The sequence below is a fragment of the Mustela nivalis genome (assembly GCF_964662115.1).
Source record: "Mustela nivalis genome assembly, chromosome: 14".
In the NCBI taxonomy this organism is placed as follows: domain Eukaryota; kingdom Metazoa; phylum Chordata; class Mammalia; order Carnivora; family Mustelidae; genus Mustela; species Mustela nivalis.
Genome location: NC_139033.1, coordinates 45,828,382 through 45,841,997, shown reverse-complemented (window position 1 = coordinate 45,841,997; position 13,616 = coordinate 45,828,382). Strand labels below are relative to the sequence as shown.

Sequence of the window (13,616 nt, the reverse complement as noted above, 5' to 3'; positions counted from 1 at the left end):
GCCCACACGGCCCACCACCTTCCGCCCACGTCTTCCGCCCGGGCTCGCGGCGCGCTGCGTTCGCTGAGCGTCAGCTCCCGCCCTCTCCCGCGGCCTGCCGGCCCCCCGCGCGCCTTTAGGCGCGGGGCCTGTGACGGTGCCCCCTGTCCCGCGCGGCGCCTGCCTCTCCTGGAAGCGCCGGCGCGACTGCGGCGTTACCCGCCGGCCTGGAGGAGGGCCTGGCCCGGGGGAGCGGCGAAGACGACGAAGAGGTGGCCGGGACTCCTGACAGCAACATTTCGGGAAAATTCTAACGGTGCTCTTCCACACGGTGGCTGTAGCTGGAGGAAAGCAGCCGCACATAAAACCATCCCCAGAGTAGTGGCGGAACAATCTAAATGTGGGTGTTGGGTAAGCTATTGTTCCGGTCTAATGGAGCAGGATGGGTGAGACCTCTTTGGTTTGGGAATATCGTCCGCGTACTAACCCGGCTGATTCCTTCTGACTTTGAAGGGCGCCTGAATGTCATGGAGTGCGGAGTTGAGAGAGTTGGGCGGTGGAACTGGGGAGCCGTGAAATAAGAGAGCGAAAACAGAGTGCTCGGGAGAACCCTGGTTTTTTAAAAAGCCGAAGGGTCAGGGAAATCAGATAGCTGGGAAAGATGAAATGCCAAGGGCAGAAGAGATGGAAGGTGCTGGATGGCACCGCCGACGTGCTGATAAAGGTTGGGAGAAGATGCTGAGTCAAGCTGCTCAGAAAATTCCACCGGACCAAGGCCAGGGTTCAGATTTCCTTGAAGAGGGGGATGAAACCCACCCACGAAAGAACTTTAAAACAATACGATTCGCAAGGTCCTGTTTGATTTGGTTCCTACCTACTGCCTCTTCCCAGCCCTGTTTGTTTCATGAATAAAAGAATGAATGAACAATATCTAGTTTCCAGTGCTGGCTCTCTACCATTAACTTTGTGGTCTTAGCTTGGCTTAATCTTGGCTTATTCTCCTTTGGCCTTGATTTACACGTCAGTGGAGTTTAACATTGTTCAGCAGTAATTAAATGAAGGCCACTGTGAACTGGGAGCTTTGAAGGGAATATAATACAACCCTTACACCAAGAAGCTTACAAGACCTAAGAGGGACCAAGATGAACACAAACTAAGCGGGGCATGGCCTCACTGAGACTTGTTTGTAGTATTCATTGTAGGGCTGGGTAGGTTTGACTGCAGAGTTCTAACTGCTGCCTCAGATCATAACCCAATCATAACATGTCCCATGTCCTCCTTGCCACAGTAATTACATCAGAGCTGAACCTGTAAATGCAACTACAGCTACAGGGCGTTTCCAGGCTTTGCCAATTAAATCAAGTATGGGCCCATTTATTCAGTGATTAGGGGTGAGAGATGAGGAGACCGTCTAGCTTGTGGAGTGTTATAACCATTTTGCTAAAATGAGGGGCCAGCCTGAGAACCGACCCATCTCATGGGTAAGAATCTCCCCCAAAATTCCAGAATTAACTTTGACACCCCCCCAACCTCTTGACTTGTCAGTTTTCTTAAGCCAATGCCTTTCTGTTACTGTTTTAGATAGTTTTCCATAGGTTTTCTATTAGTAGCACCTGAAATAGAATGCTACCTTGTCTGCCTGCACCAGATTACTAATTTGGCATCTTTTCTAAACTACTCTAACATTCATTCCATGTTTGTTTAGTGGAAAGCCTGAGTAGTAAAGAGTGAAGGGGATGCTTGCCTCTTTACTGTCACGAACAGTCCAGCTCTGATCTAAATTTGTATATCCTACTCTTGAGATAGAAATCTCTGCACTTAGTTGAATCTAACTTCCTTATAGTGTGGCATGAAATGTTCTTGGAGCAGAGTTGGGGAGGAGGGAGGTGTAATAATCTCACCACCACTTTAAACCACATACCAAAGTACCACTTCTAGCCACACACAAAGAGAACTATTCACCCAGAAGAATTCCATTAAATACCATTTTCTCAATACATTTTTTTTAAGGTTTTATTTTTGAGTATTCTCTATACCCAAAGTGGGGATTGAATTTACAACACCAAGATCAAGAGTCACACACTCCACAGACTGCGTCAGCCAGGCATCCTCCTCATGACATTATCTATGATAAAATGTGTTAACACTTTTTATAGATTGAGATTCTAGGCAATCACCTGACTGCTCCACCCCTTAGCCTAGCTCCAGTTAAAAAACATCAGTATTTAGGGGCGCCTGGGTGGTTCAGTGGGTTAAGCCTCTGACTTTGGCTCAGGTCATGAACTCAGGGTCCTGGGATTGAGTCCCACATGGGGCTCTCTGCTCGGCAGGGAGCCTGCTTTCTCCTCTCTCTCTGCCTGCCTCTCTGCCTACTTGTGATCTCTGTCTGCCAAATAAATAAAGTCTTTAAAAAAAAAAAATCAGTATTTAATAAATCTGTTCCAAGATTACACTACATGAAGTCAAAGTCTTGGGAGTGACTTTTCCATTTATTAGCTATGTAACTTTAGCAAAGTCAATTTTCTAATACATAAAACAAATGATTATTCCTGAACTCAGAATGCTGAAGGATTAAATGAGATAAAGTATATAACTTTATGAACTTTTAAAGTGATAGATGATAAATCTTTTATACCTAAACAGCTGATAAACATCAAAAAAAAAGTATAATTAAGAGGCACTCAAAATATACCCATATGATATACCCTAATATCTTTGGAAAGGACTCAACCTAGTAGGACCATGCATGAAATTTTGAATTCAGTTCTAAGCACATGTCTTATTCTTTTCCTTCCTATCTCTGAACCAACAATTCTCTCTGATCTCAACATCTCTCTTTTTTCTTTTTTTTTTTTTTAAGATTTTATTTATTTATTTGACAAAGAGAGAGAGAGCACAAGCAGGGAGAGCAGCAGGCAGAGGGAGAGAGAGAAGCGGGCTCCCAGCTGAACAAGGAGCCTGACTCGAGATTCAATCCCAGGACCCTGGGATCATGACCTGAACCGAAGGCAACGGCCTAACCAACTGAGCCACCCAGGCATCCCAACATCTCTCTTTCTCACTGATTTCTTCCTCTCTCCATATAATCATTTTCAAACCTCCTATAGTACCAAGACACCTTTCTTCCTTTGCCTGCCATACATCTTTTTTAATAACATTTCTTCAGTCCTTTACACTTTTCCTTACTTTTCCTTTACACTTAACCTTTACTGAAACTACTATCAAGGAAACTGAACAATGAATTTATCTTTTAATTTTATATCCCCAACTTCTTATTCTGAAATTTTTAAACACCAAGAAAAAAAAGCATAATACAATGAACATCTGTATGTATTCTAACTAGATTCAGTAATTATTGATATTTGAACAATTTTTATTGATCTAATTTACATACAATTAAATCCTTATATCTTAAGTAAATTCTTCAATTAGTTTTTTTTTTAAGATTTTATTTATTTGACAGAGATCACAAGTAGGCAGAGAGGCAGGCAGAGAGAGAGGAGGAAGCAGGCTCCCTGCTGAGCAGAAAGCCCAATGTGGGGCTCGATCCCAGGACCCTGGGATCATGACCTGAGCCAAAGGCAGAGGCTTTAACCCACTGAGCCACCCAGGTGCCCCTTCAATTAGTTTTGAAAAATGCTTATCAAGATCCAGAACATGGCCATTACCCCAGAAAGTTCCAAGTTCCTTCTTGCCCCATCCCAGTCAAGGCCCCCACAAGAAGCAACCAATGATCTGATTTCTAATACTACAGAGAGAACTAAAAAATGAAGGAACATTCTCTACTTATAATAAATGCTATAATAACTTTGATGGCAAAACTAGACAAAAATTAGTTTTGTCATCTAACTTATAAATACCTCTTTTTTTTTCTTTTTTTTTTATTAAAAGATTTTATTTATTTATTTGACAGACAGAGATCACAAGTAGGCAGAGAGGCAGGCAGAGAGAGAGAGAGAGAGGGAAGCAGGCTTCCTGCAGAGCAGGGAGCCCGTTGCAGGGCTCGATCCCAGGACCCTGAGATCATGACCCGAGCCGAAGGCAGCAGCCCAAACCACTGAGCCACCCAGGTGCCCCTAAATACCTCTTACCCTAGTAATGCAAGGATGGTTTCACACAGCATACATATTAAGCAACTTGTAATTTGATCCAACTCACCACCTGATACAATCAAAAAATCTGGGTTTAGGAAAACAGAGCCAAATGCCTAATATAAGGAATTATCTAGTCAAAATCTTATTCCAGGTGGTCAAACCAAACATTTGTCCTGATGGTATTTGACAATCTAAAAGCAACGTCTCTTAAATAAGCTATGACTTTTGGAGGATTGCTGAGCAAAAGAGAAATCTAAACCTAGTATCAAAGAAGATGGAAAATCTAATAAACACCCCCTATATTTAATACAAGACTCCTTAGGGTAAATATAAACCAGAAGTAAATCAGTACTTCCACAGATTGCAATCAGGTTTAACAGAAATTGTTTATTAAGCTTTCTATATTGAATAAGCAGGTCCTAGAGAAGCACACTACAGGCACTAGATAGAAACAATTAAGTCCCCTCCAGATGAAGATATCATGACCCCAAATCTCAGACAACCCTACACAGATAATTTTCCAAATAAAATGACCAGCACATAGTTAAAAATCAGAAAAAGACTGAAATCAAAGCATGCCTACACTAAAAAATTAAAAGTTTGAAAAAATAATCTAGCAGAAACTCTATTCTAGAATTGAGAGGTTTAAGAACTCAATGCAGAGATTTAATAGTATATTACATACAGTTAAGGAGAAAATAACCAGGGGTGCCTGGGTGGCTCAGTGGGTTAAGCCGCTGCATTCAGCTCAGGTCAAGATCTCAGGGTCCTGGGATCGAGTCCCACATCGGGCTCTCTGCTCAGCAGGGAGCCTGCTTCCTCCTCTCTCTCTGCCTGCCTCTCTGCCTACTTGTGATCTCTCTCTGTCAAATAAATAAATAAAATCTTTAAAAAAAAAAAAAAAGAAAGAAAAGAACCAGAACATATGTCGGAAGGCTATTTTTAAAAAATATTTGTATGATAAAGAGTTGGGTAGGGGTAGCAGGAGAGAATCCTGGAACAGACCCTCCCCATCACTGAGCATGGAGCCCAATTTGGGGCTCGATCCCATGACCCATAAGACCAAAACCAAGAGTGAGACACTCAACCAGCTGAGTCACCCATGCACCCCAGAAGTCTATTTAGAATGAAGCACAGAGAAAACAAAACCAAAAAACGATTAAAAAAAAAAAAAGGAAAAATGCGTCAGAAAATATCGGAGACATAATTTGAAGCCTAGCAGATGATGTTGAAAAGGTACAACAAATGTTTAACTGGAATCCTCAAAGAAGAAGAAAGCCAGAATGAGGCAGAAGTATTATGTGAAGAGATAAAATCTGAGATTTTCTAGATTGATGGAAGAAAACTAGATAAACTGATAACAAAACCCTTTGCCGTCCTGCATGGGTACTTGACTTTCAGTTAACGCTCTAGCTTTGTTCACTGGAAGGGTGATAGAGGGCTATAATGAACAACAACACAAACAAACAAGCAAAAACACGTCTGACTGGCAAATTGCCTCTCAATCCGGAGGAACTTAGTATGAATTATAAATACCTGATGGGGAGGCCATACTTGGGACTTTCCTGAGAGAGTTCAATTCACCAGTAAAATTCAGCAATTTTCAGTTTGTATGCAACTGGGGGCATCACCCTCAGGTATTATACAGAACTATCGTGAGAAATAGAATAAATCTGTAAGTATAGTGAAGCATTTTACTATGCCTATCTTAGTAATTGATTTTAAAAAAAAGACAAAGAAAAAAATCATTAAAGATATAGATTTTTGTTACAACATAATTAACAAACTTGACCGAGTGACTCTAATGTGCAGAAAATACATTATTTCAAGCACATATGGAACATTTACAAAAATGGCATACAATGACAGTAGAGCAAGTCTCAACAATTATAAAAATTATAATAAACTACACATAACATTTACCGTCTTCACCATTTATTTTTTAGATTTGTAATTATTTATTTATCTGACAGACAGAGTTTACAAGAAGGCAGAGGGGCAGGCAAAGAGAGAGGGGGAAGCAGGCTCCCCACTGAGCAGAGAGCCCAATGTAGGGCTGGATCCCTGGACTCTGAGATCATGACCTGAGCCAAAGGTAGAGGCTTTAACCCACTGAGCCACCCAGGCACCCCTACCGTCTTAACCATTTTAAGTGTACAGTTTGCTGCCCTTAAGAATAGTCACACTGAGGGGCGCCTGGGTGGCTCATTCAGTTAAGCATCTAACTTTGACTCAGGTCACAAGCTCAGGGTCCTGGGATCCAGCCCTACGTCTGACTCCCTGCTTAGTGGGGGGTCTGTTTGTCCCTTTCCCTCTGCCCCTCCCCCTGCTCATGCTCTCTCTTTCTCTCAAATAAATAAATAAAATTGTAAAAAAAAAAAAAAAAAAGCATGATCATACTGGGGACACTTGTGTGGCTCAGTCAGTTAAGCAGCTGACTCTTGATCTCAGCTCAGATCTTGATCTCAGGGTTGTGAGTTCAAGCTCCACATTGAGCATGGAGCCTACTTTAAAAAAAAGAAAAAGAAAAAAGATAGACTAGTCATACCGTTGTACAACTGTCATCACTGGATAGTGAACTCTTTTTTTCTTCCCAAACTGAAACTCTGTACTCATTTAAAAATAACTCCATTCTCCTCTACCCTTAACCCCTGGCAACCACCATTCTGCTTTTCCCGTGGAATTTACAACATTTCTGTTTGTGACTAGCTTATTTCCTTTAGCATAGTGTCTTCAGAGTTCATCCATGTTGTAGCATATGACAGAATTTTCTTCCTTTTTGAGGCTGAACAATATTCCTTTGTATGTATATACAATATTTTGTTTATCCATTTTTCTATCAATGAACAATTTAGGTATATCTTAGTGATTTGGGGCTACTGAAACAAAATATTACACACTAGATAGCTTGAACATTTCTTTTCCCACAGTTCTGGAGGCTGGGAAGTCCAAGATCAAGGTGCCAGAAGATTTGTTGTCTGAGGAGGGCCCTCTTCCTGGTTTGCAGATGTTTTCCTTTTTGCTGTATTCTTACATAGTGGGAATACAGAGCTCTAGTGTCTTCATCTTTTTATAAGGGCATTAATTCCATTATAGGGCCTCCACCCTCTCAACTCAGCTAAACCCACCCTCTCAACTCAGCTAAACCCAGATACCATCACAGCGGGAATTAGAGCTTTAACAGATGGGTATTGGGGAAGTGAGGGGGACAAAGACATTCGGTCCATAACAGGTTGTTTCCACCTTTTGGCTATGTGAATAATGCTACCATTTACATGGGTATAGGGGTGCCTCTTTGAGACTCTAATTTCAATTTTTTTGAGGATCTCTATGTGAATAATGCTACCATTTACATGGGTATAGGGGTGCCTCTTTGAGACTCTAATTTCAATTTTTTTGAGGATCTACTCAGAAGTGGGATGCTGGGGTATATGGTAATTCTGTTTTTATATTTTGAGGAACTGCCATACCATTTTCAAAAGTGACTGCATCGTTTTCCATTCCCACCAGCAATGCACAAGAGTTCCAAATAATCTCCATCCACATGAACACCTGTTATTTTCTGTTTTTCAATAGTCACCGTCTTAATAGGAGCAAGCTGGTATCTTATGGTTTTGATTTATATTTCCCTAATGATTATTAATTTTGAGTGTCTTTTCAATGTTTATTGGCCACATGTATATCTTCTTTGAAGAAATGTCTACTTGAATCCTTGACCAATTTTTAAAATCAGGTTGTTTTGTTGTTGTTGAGTTACACTAAATTTAAGAGGATTAAAATCATACAGATTATGATCTGTGCACAATTATGGTAGAAATCGGTAAGAGATAACTAGAAAATCACCACGGTTTTGGAAATTAAGAATACCCTTCTAAATAACCTATGAGTCAAAGAAAAAAAAATCACTATGAAAATTTAAAAACTACCTGAATGAAAATACAACATACCAAAATCTGTGAGTTGTACCTAAAATCACAGTTATAGGCAAATTTATAACCTTAAACTTACATGTTAGAAAAGAAAAAAGATTGGCAATCAGTTGACCTAAACAACTTTAAGTAACAGAATAGAAAAATATCTAAGGAAGGTAAGAAGAAAGACACACTAAGCATAATACAAAAAACTGATGACGGGGAAAACTTACATATAATTTGTACACAATGCTTGACATTTCCTCAAAAATTACCAGACATGCCAGAAAACAGGATCAAATGACTAAAAACCAAAAAGGAGATTTGTGACAATAGTTTGCACCCTTGATGTGATGTCATGAGAATGGTACTTTACTTCTGCAGTCTTCCTCCTAAAAACCCATAACTCCAGTTTAAAGAAGAGAAAAACATCAGACAAATCTCAGTTGTTGGACATTCTACAAATTAATTGACCAGAATTCCTTAAAAATGTCAAGGTCATCAAAAACAAGGTAAGGCAGAGGAACAGAGCCAAGGAGAGCCTAAAGAGATCTAACAACTAAATATGATGTGGCTGAGATCTGCTACAGAAGGACATTAGGCAAGAACTAAGGTAATCTGAAAAATTCATACCAAAGTATGAATTTTAGTTAATAATAATGTATCAATACCTGTTCAATAATTATGACATATGTATCATATAAACACAAGGTGTTAATAATAAGGGAAACAGGTATATGTGAGCTCTGTACTATAAGCACAACTGGAATCTAAATTTTATTAAAAATGATAAATTATATTTGATAAATAAAATGTTCATCATTCAAAATTATATTTTCCAAAGATAAAAAAGAAAATTTAATTTTTATTTTATTTTCATCTTTTTATTTTTGGGGTATTAGTTTTTTTTAAGATTTTATTTATTTGTTTGACACAGAGAGAGAGAGAGATCACTAGTTGGCAGAGAGGCAGGCAGAGAGAGAGGGGGAAGCAGGCTCCCCACCAAGCAGAGAGCCCGATGTGGGGCTTGATTCCAGGACCCTGAGATCATGATGTGGGCCAAAGGCAGAGGCTTAACCCACTGAGCCACCCAGGTGCCCCAGGGTATTAGATTTTTAAATAACAATTTCAACCTTTATTTTGTTATATTAATTGTATTTTTATTTCTCATAAGTAAGTTAAACAGTTTTACTTTTTAAAATATTTTATTTATTTATGGGGGGGAGAGAGAACATGAATGGGGGGGAGGGGCAAAGGGAGAGAGAGAATCTCAAGTAGACTCTGCCCTGAGCACAGAGCCTAACTAGGGCCTCAATCTCTTGACCCTGAGATCTTGAGACATCTAGAAATCAAGAGCTGGGCACTTAATCAAATGAGCCACTCAGGCTCTCCTAAACCCTGGTTTAAATACTATTTAATTCCCTTTTAATCCCTAGCGTTCATCCCATTTTATCTCCTTTTTTAAGATTTTATTAAGTTTTTAATTTCAATTCCAATGTAGTTAACATACAGTGTTATACTAGTTCTCAAGTGTACAATATAGCGATGCAGCAATTCTATATATCAATCAGGGCTCATCACAACAAGTGCACTTTTGAATTTCCATCACTATTTCACCCATTTCCCCTACCCTCCTCTCCTCTGGGGACCATCAATTTGTTCTCCATAATTAAGAGTCTGTTTCTCAGTTTTTCTCTGTTTTGTTTCTTAAATTCCACACATAAGTGAATTCATATGGTATTTGTCTCTCTCTGATTTATTTCACCTAGCATAATACCCTCCAAGTCCATAAATGGTTTTGTAAATGGCAAGATTTCATATTTTTATGTTTCACTGTATGTATGCGTGTGTGTGTGTGTGTATACCACATCTTCTTTATCCATTCACCTATTGATGGACACTTGGGTTGCTTCCATAATTTGGCTATTGAAAATAATACTGCAAAAACATAGAAGTGCAACTTTTTTCAACTTAGTATTTTGTATTCTTTGGGTAAATACCTGGTAGTGTGATTATTGGATCATGGGGTAATCCTATTTTTAATTTTTTGAGCAAATTCCATACTGTTTCCCACAGAGGCTGGGTTGCACCAGTTTGCTGACACTTCAGCCTTTAAGTGATTGTAAAAATGTGAAATTTCTTTTCAGTTGTATCCACAAGAATTTGAAGACATTGTCATTAAAATGTCTCAATCAGGGAGTATAGACATTTCAAGCACTAAATCTGCTATGAAAGATCTCTCAAACATTTTGTTAACTTTTTTAGGAAGTTTTATGCAAGTTTAATACATTTATGTTTTCCGTAATGCTTTACTATTCTATTTTTTTCTTTGAAGAAAACAGTAATGAGCCTTTTTTTTTTCTTTTCACCAAGGCTGTTGAGTCCCTGAAGTCTTTATATAGCCCATAAGTCCTTTCTAGTTCAAGAACATGCCACAGAAATGTTATCACTTTCTTCATGAGCTATGACCTCAAAAAGGCTAGGAAGTATTCACCTAGAGAAACTCTTATATCCTCACATGTGTGGTGGGAGATATGTATAAGGGTATTCATGACATCACTGTTTGTAATAGTGAAACACTGAAAAAACTTATCTTGTCCATCAAGAGAGTGGGTATATACATTGTGTTAGATGCCTGAAAAAGAATGCTATGTGTATAGAATAAGAAAAAAATGAATAAGCCAGAGTTACATTCCCAAAACAATATGAAAGGAAAAAAATTAAGTCAGAAAAAAGTTATATATCCTTTCTACAAATTTTTCCAAAGTATGAAACAATGGTATATACTTATGGATATATACATATGTGATAGAAGTTCAACAACATGCTTGTGAATGCCAAATACCAACACCAGGACAGTGGGTACCTCTGAGAAGGGAATGGGATCTGTGGGGTATTCTGGGAGATTCTATATTTATAAAGATTTTTCTTAAAACAAACAAACATACCCGAAGCAAATGTGGCAGAGTGTTAAGCTATGACAGATTTGGAAGGTAGATATACCAACCTACTTTTCTTTATGTTTGTGTGCTTGAAACATTTCATAATAAGACAAAACACAAAATACATCCTAAATCTGATCATTCTTTCCAACTTCGTGGCCCCTCAGCCTGAATGACTGGAGTAGCCTCCTGTCTTGTTTCCTTGCTTTCTATCTTATGTGATAGAATTATTCTCCCACTACAATTATTCTCCACACAACAGCCAGTAAGGCATTTTATAAATATAAATCTGCTCTCACCAGCCCCCGATGCAAAAACCTTTCCGTGGGTTTATATGACTCTAAACATAAAAATTAAGCACCTTACCATAGCCCACTGGCCCTAGTTTCATCTCCAACACTTAGCTCTTAGTCTTCCTCCACTATCATTATTTACTGCCTCAAACTGTTTTATTTTTCTTTTGGATCTTCTCACAACCTCAGATTATATTCATTCATGGTTTAAGGCTACAATTATTCCCAGAGTCTCCAGCTTCCACTAGAATATAAATTCCTTGAAAAGTGGGAATGTTAAGCTCTGCTGTATCCCCATTGCTAAGAATATTGCTTGACTCATTAAATGTGACGTATTTTTTTTTTTTTTGGAGGAATGAATAACTGATTTCTTTTTCATTCAAAAAGAAGAAGAATGACACTTCAGTGGTTTAAAAAAAGGTATAATCAAACGCATGGAAACTGAAAATTACAGGGTATGCCGTCAACAATGACAACAGCTAAGACTCATTAAGCGCTCATTATGTACCAGGCATTGCCAAGCACTGGGACCACATACTTCTTGGGGAGCATGTCAGCCTTCCTCTCCTTCTCATAGGCCCCCAAAACCTATTTGTGACGTGGAAGCCTCCTCCCTAGTCACAGCTTATTGGATCCATATCAAACACTGGGGAAGAAAAGCCCATCTGTTAGCCAGGAGGAAGCAATCAGATTTTTTTCTTGAAAATTGTGCTGAGAGTCGTCTAGGCTGAACAAGTCTGAAGATGAGTCATGTTGATGGCAGGACGTTTTGGAGTGAAGGGGACAGCTGTTGAGGTCCCTGAAGCTGCAGTTGTATCTGCCCTTTCTGGACCATGTTGCTCAACATTTCCTGGTTTTCACTTTTTTTTTTTTTTTTTAAGATTTTATTTATTTCTTTGTCAGAGAGAGACACAGCAAGAGAGGGAACACAAGCAGGGGGAGTGGGAGAGGGAGAAGCAGGATTCCTGCTGAGCAGGGAGCCTAATGAGGGGTTCCATCCCAGGATCCTGGGATCATGACTTGAGCTAAAGGCAGATGCCCAACAACTGAGCCACCCTGGCATCCCTGTTTCCTGCGCTTAAAGACAAAGTTACCCCTCTGTCCTTCCATGACACCCAGTTCCTTTGTTTTTAAAATTAGCGTCTATTTAAAATTAAGTCTCTTTGTTTTGTTGATGATTCGTCCTAAAAACAGAGAAATCAACCATCTCTTCATCAAGGAAACTTAACTCAAACAGTGTTTCCCACGTGTGGTCTCATTTAATTTTTGTAACATTATGAGAGAGTATTACTAGCCCCATTTTCCAGACGAGGAGACAAGGCTTGAAAAGGTCCAAAAATATTCCTGAAATCACAGAGCACTGAAGTTTCCAATCCTGGCTGGGTGATTCTGGAGAGGAGCCCGAGTCACTCCGTGTGGCTGTGGGAAGGGTAGCAGGAGGACTGTTGTGGGGATGCGGTGAGGAAACCAGATCAAATATTTTATTTTATTTATTTTTATTTTCATTTACTTTTAAAAAGTATTTATGTATTTATATGTCAGAGGGAGAGAGAGAGAGCACACAAGCAGGGGGAGCGGCAGGCCGTGGGAGAAGTAGGCTCCCAGCTGAGCAGGGAGCCACATTTGGGACTCTATCCCAAAACACTGGGATCATGACCTGAACTGAATGCAGAGAGGACTCAATTGAACCCACTAGGAATCCCAGAGCCAACATTTTAATATCATCCAGGGCGATTTAGAAAATGACGTCGACTATAGTGTGGGGGCAAAACCCAGATTTCATTCTGTTTTTGGATAAGATCCAGAAAAATTTTATTCTCACATTTCAACAATCGTTGGCAGAGAGAGATTTCTATCGACACAGAATGACTATATGATTAAAACGTTTTCTCTCCCCAGTGACAGAGTTGACAGTTTTTAAAGAATGGCAGGATTTTTTTTGGGGGGGGGGCATGAAAAATGGAGTTTTAATATATTTTCGGAGATGACTTATAGTTAGTTGACTGTCACAGTGTTTGCAGTGAGGCAGGTATATTTTTTTTCATTCTCAGAAACTCCCCCTCATTCTTGAATGCCTTGAGAAACCCTACTGAAGGTCGCGAGGAAATCCAAGGTGTTCACTTGGGGAAGTGCTAGGGGAGAGAAAGCGATGGGGATTGATGGATTAAAGTATGATTTGAAGAGAGTGATCAATAAATCAAGTTTATGATTTAAAAACACTCAGAATTCACTTTATAGAACATCCTCGCTGGGGAATAAAGGGTATGCGGAATAGCTTGTTTTTGACAGCTGAAGTTGGACGGTGTTTTCTTTTCTTTCACACACACACACACACACACACATATATATATATTTTTTAATAAACATATAATGTATTTTTATCCCCAGGGGTACAGG

At 39.4% G+C, this 13,616-nt stretch overlaps 1 long non-coding RNA gene across 1 annotated transcript; it reads left to right on the top strand.

Moving 5' to 3' along the window:
- Positions 1-34: 34 nt before the first annotated feature.
- LOC309847659 lies at positions 35-909 on the top strand. The gene is made up of 2 exons (XR_014302544.1): positions 35-390; positions 493-909. It is a non-coding gene; the product is annotated as an uncharacterized lncRNA (long non-coding RNA).
- The last annotated feature ends 12,707 nt before the right edge of the window (positions 910-13,616 follow it).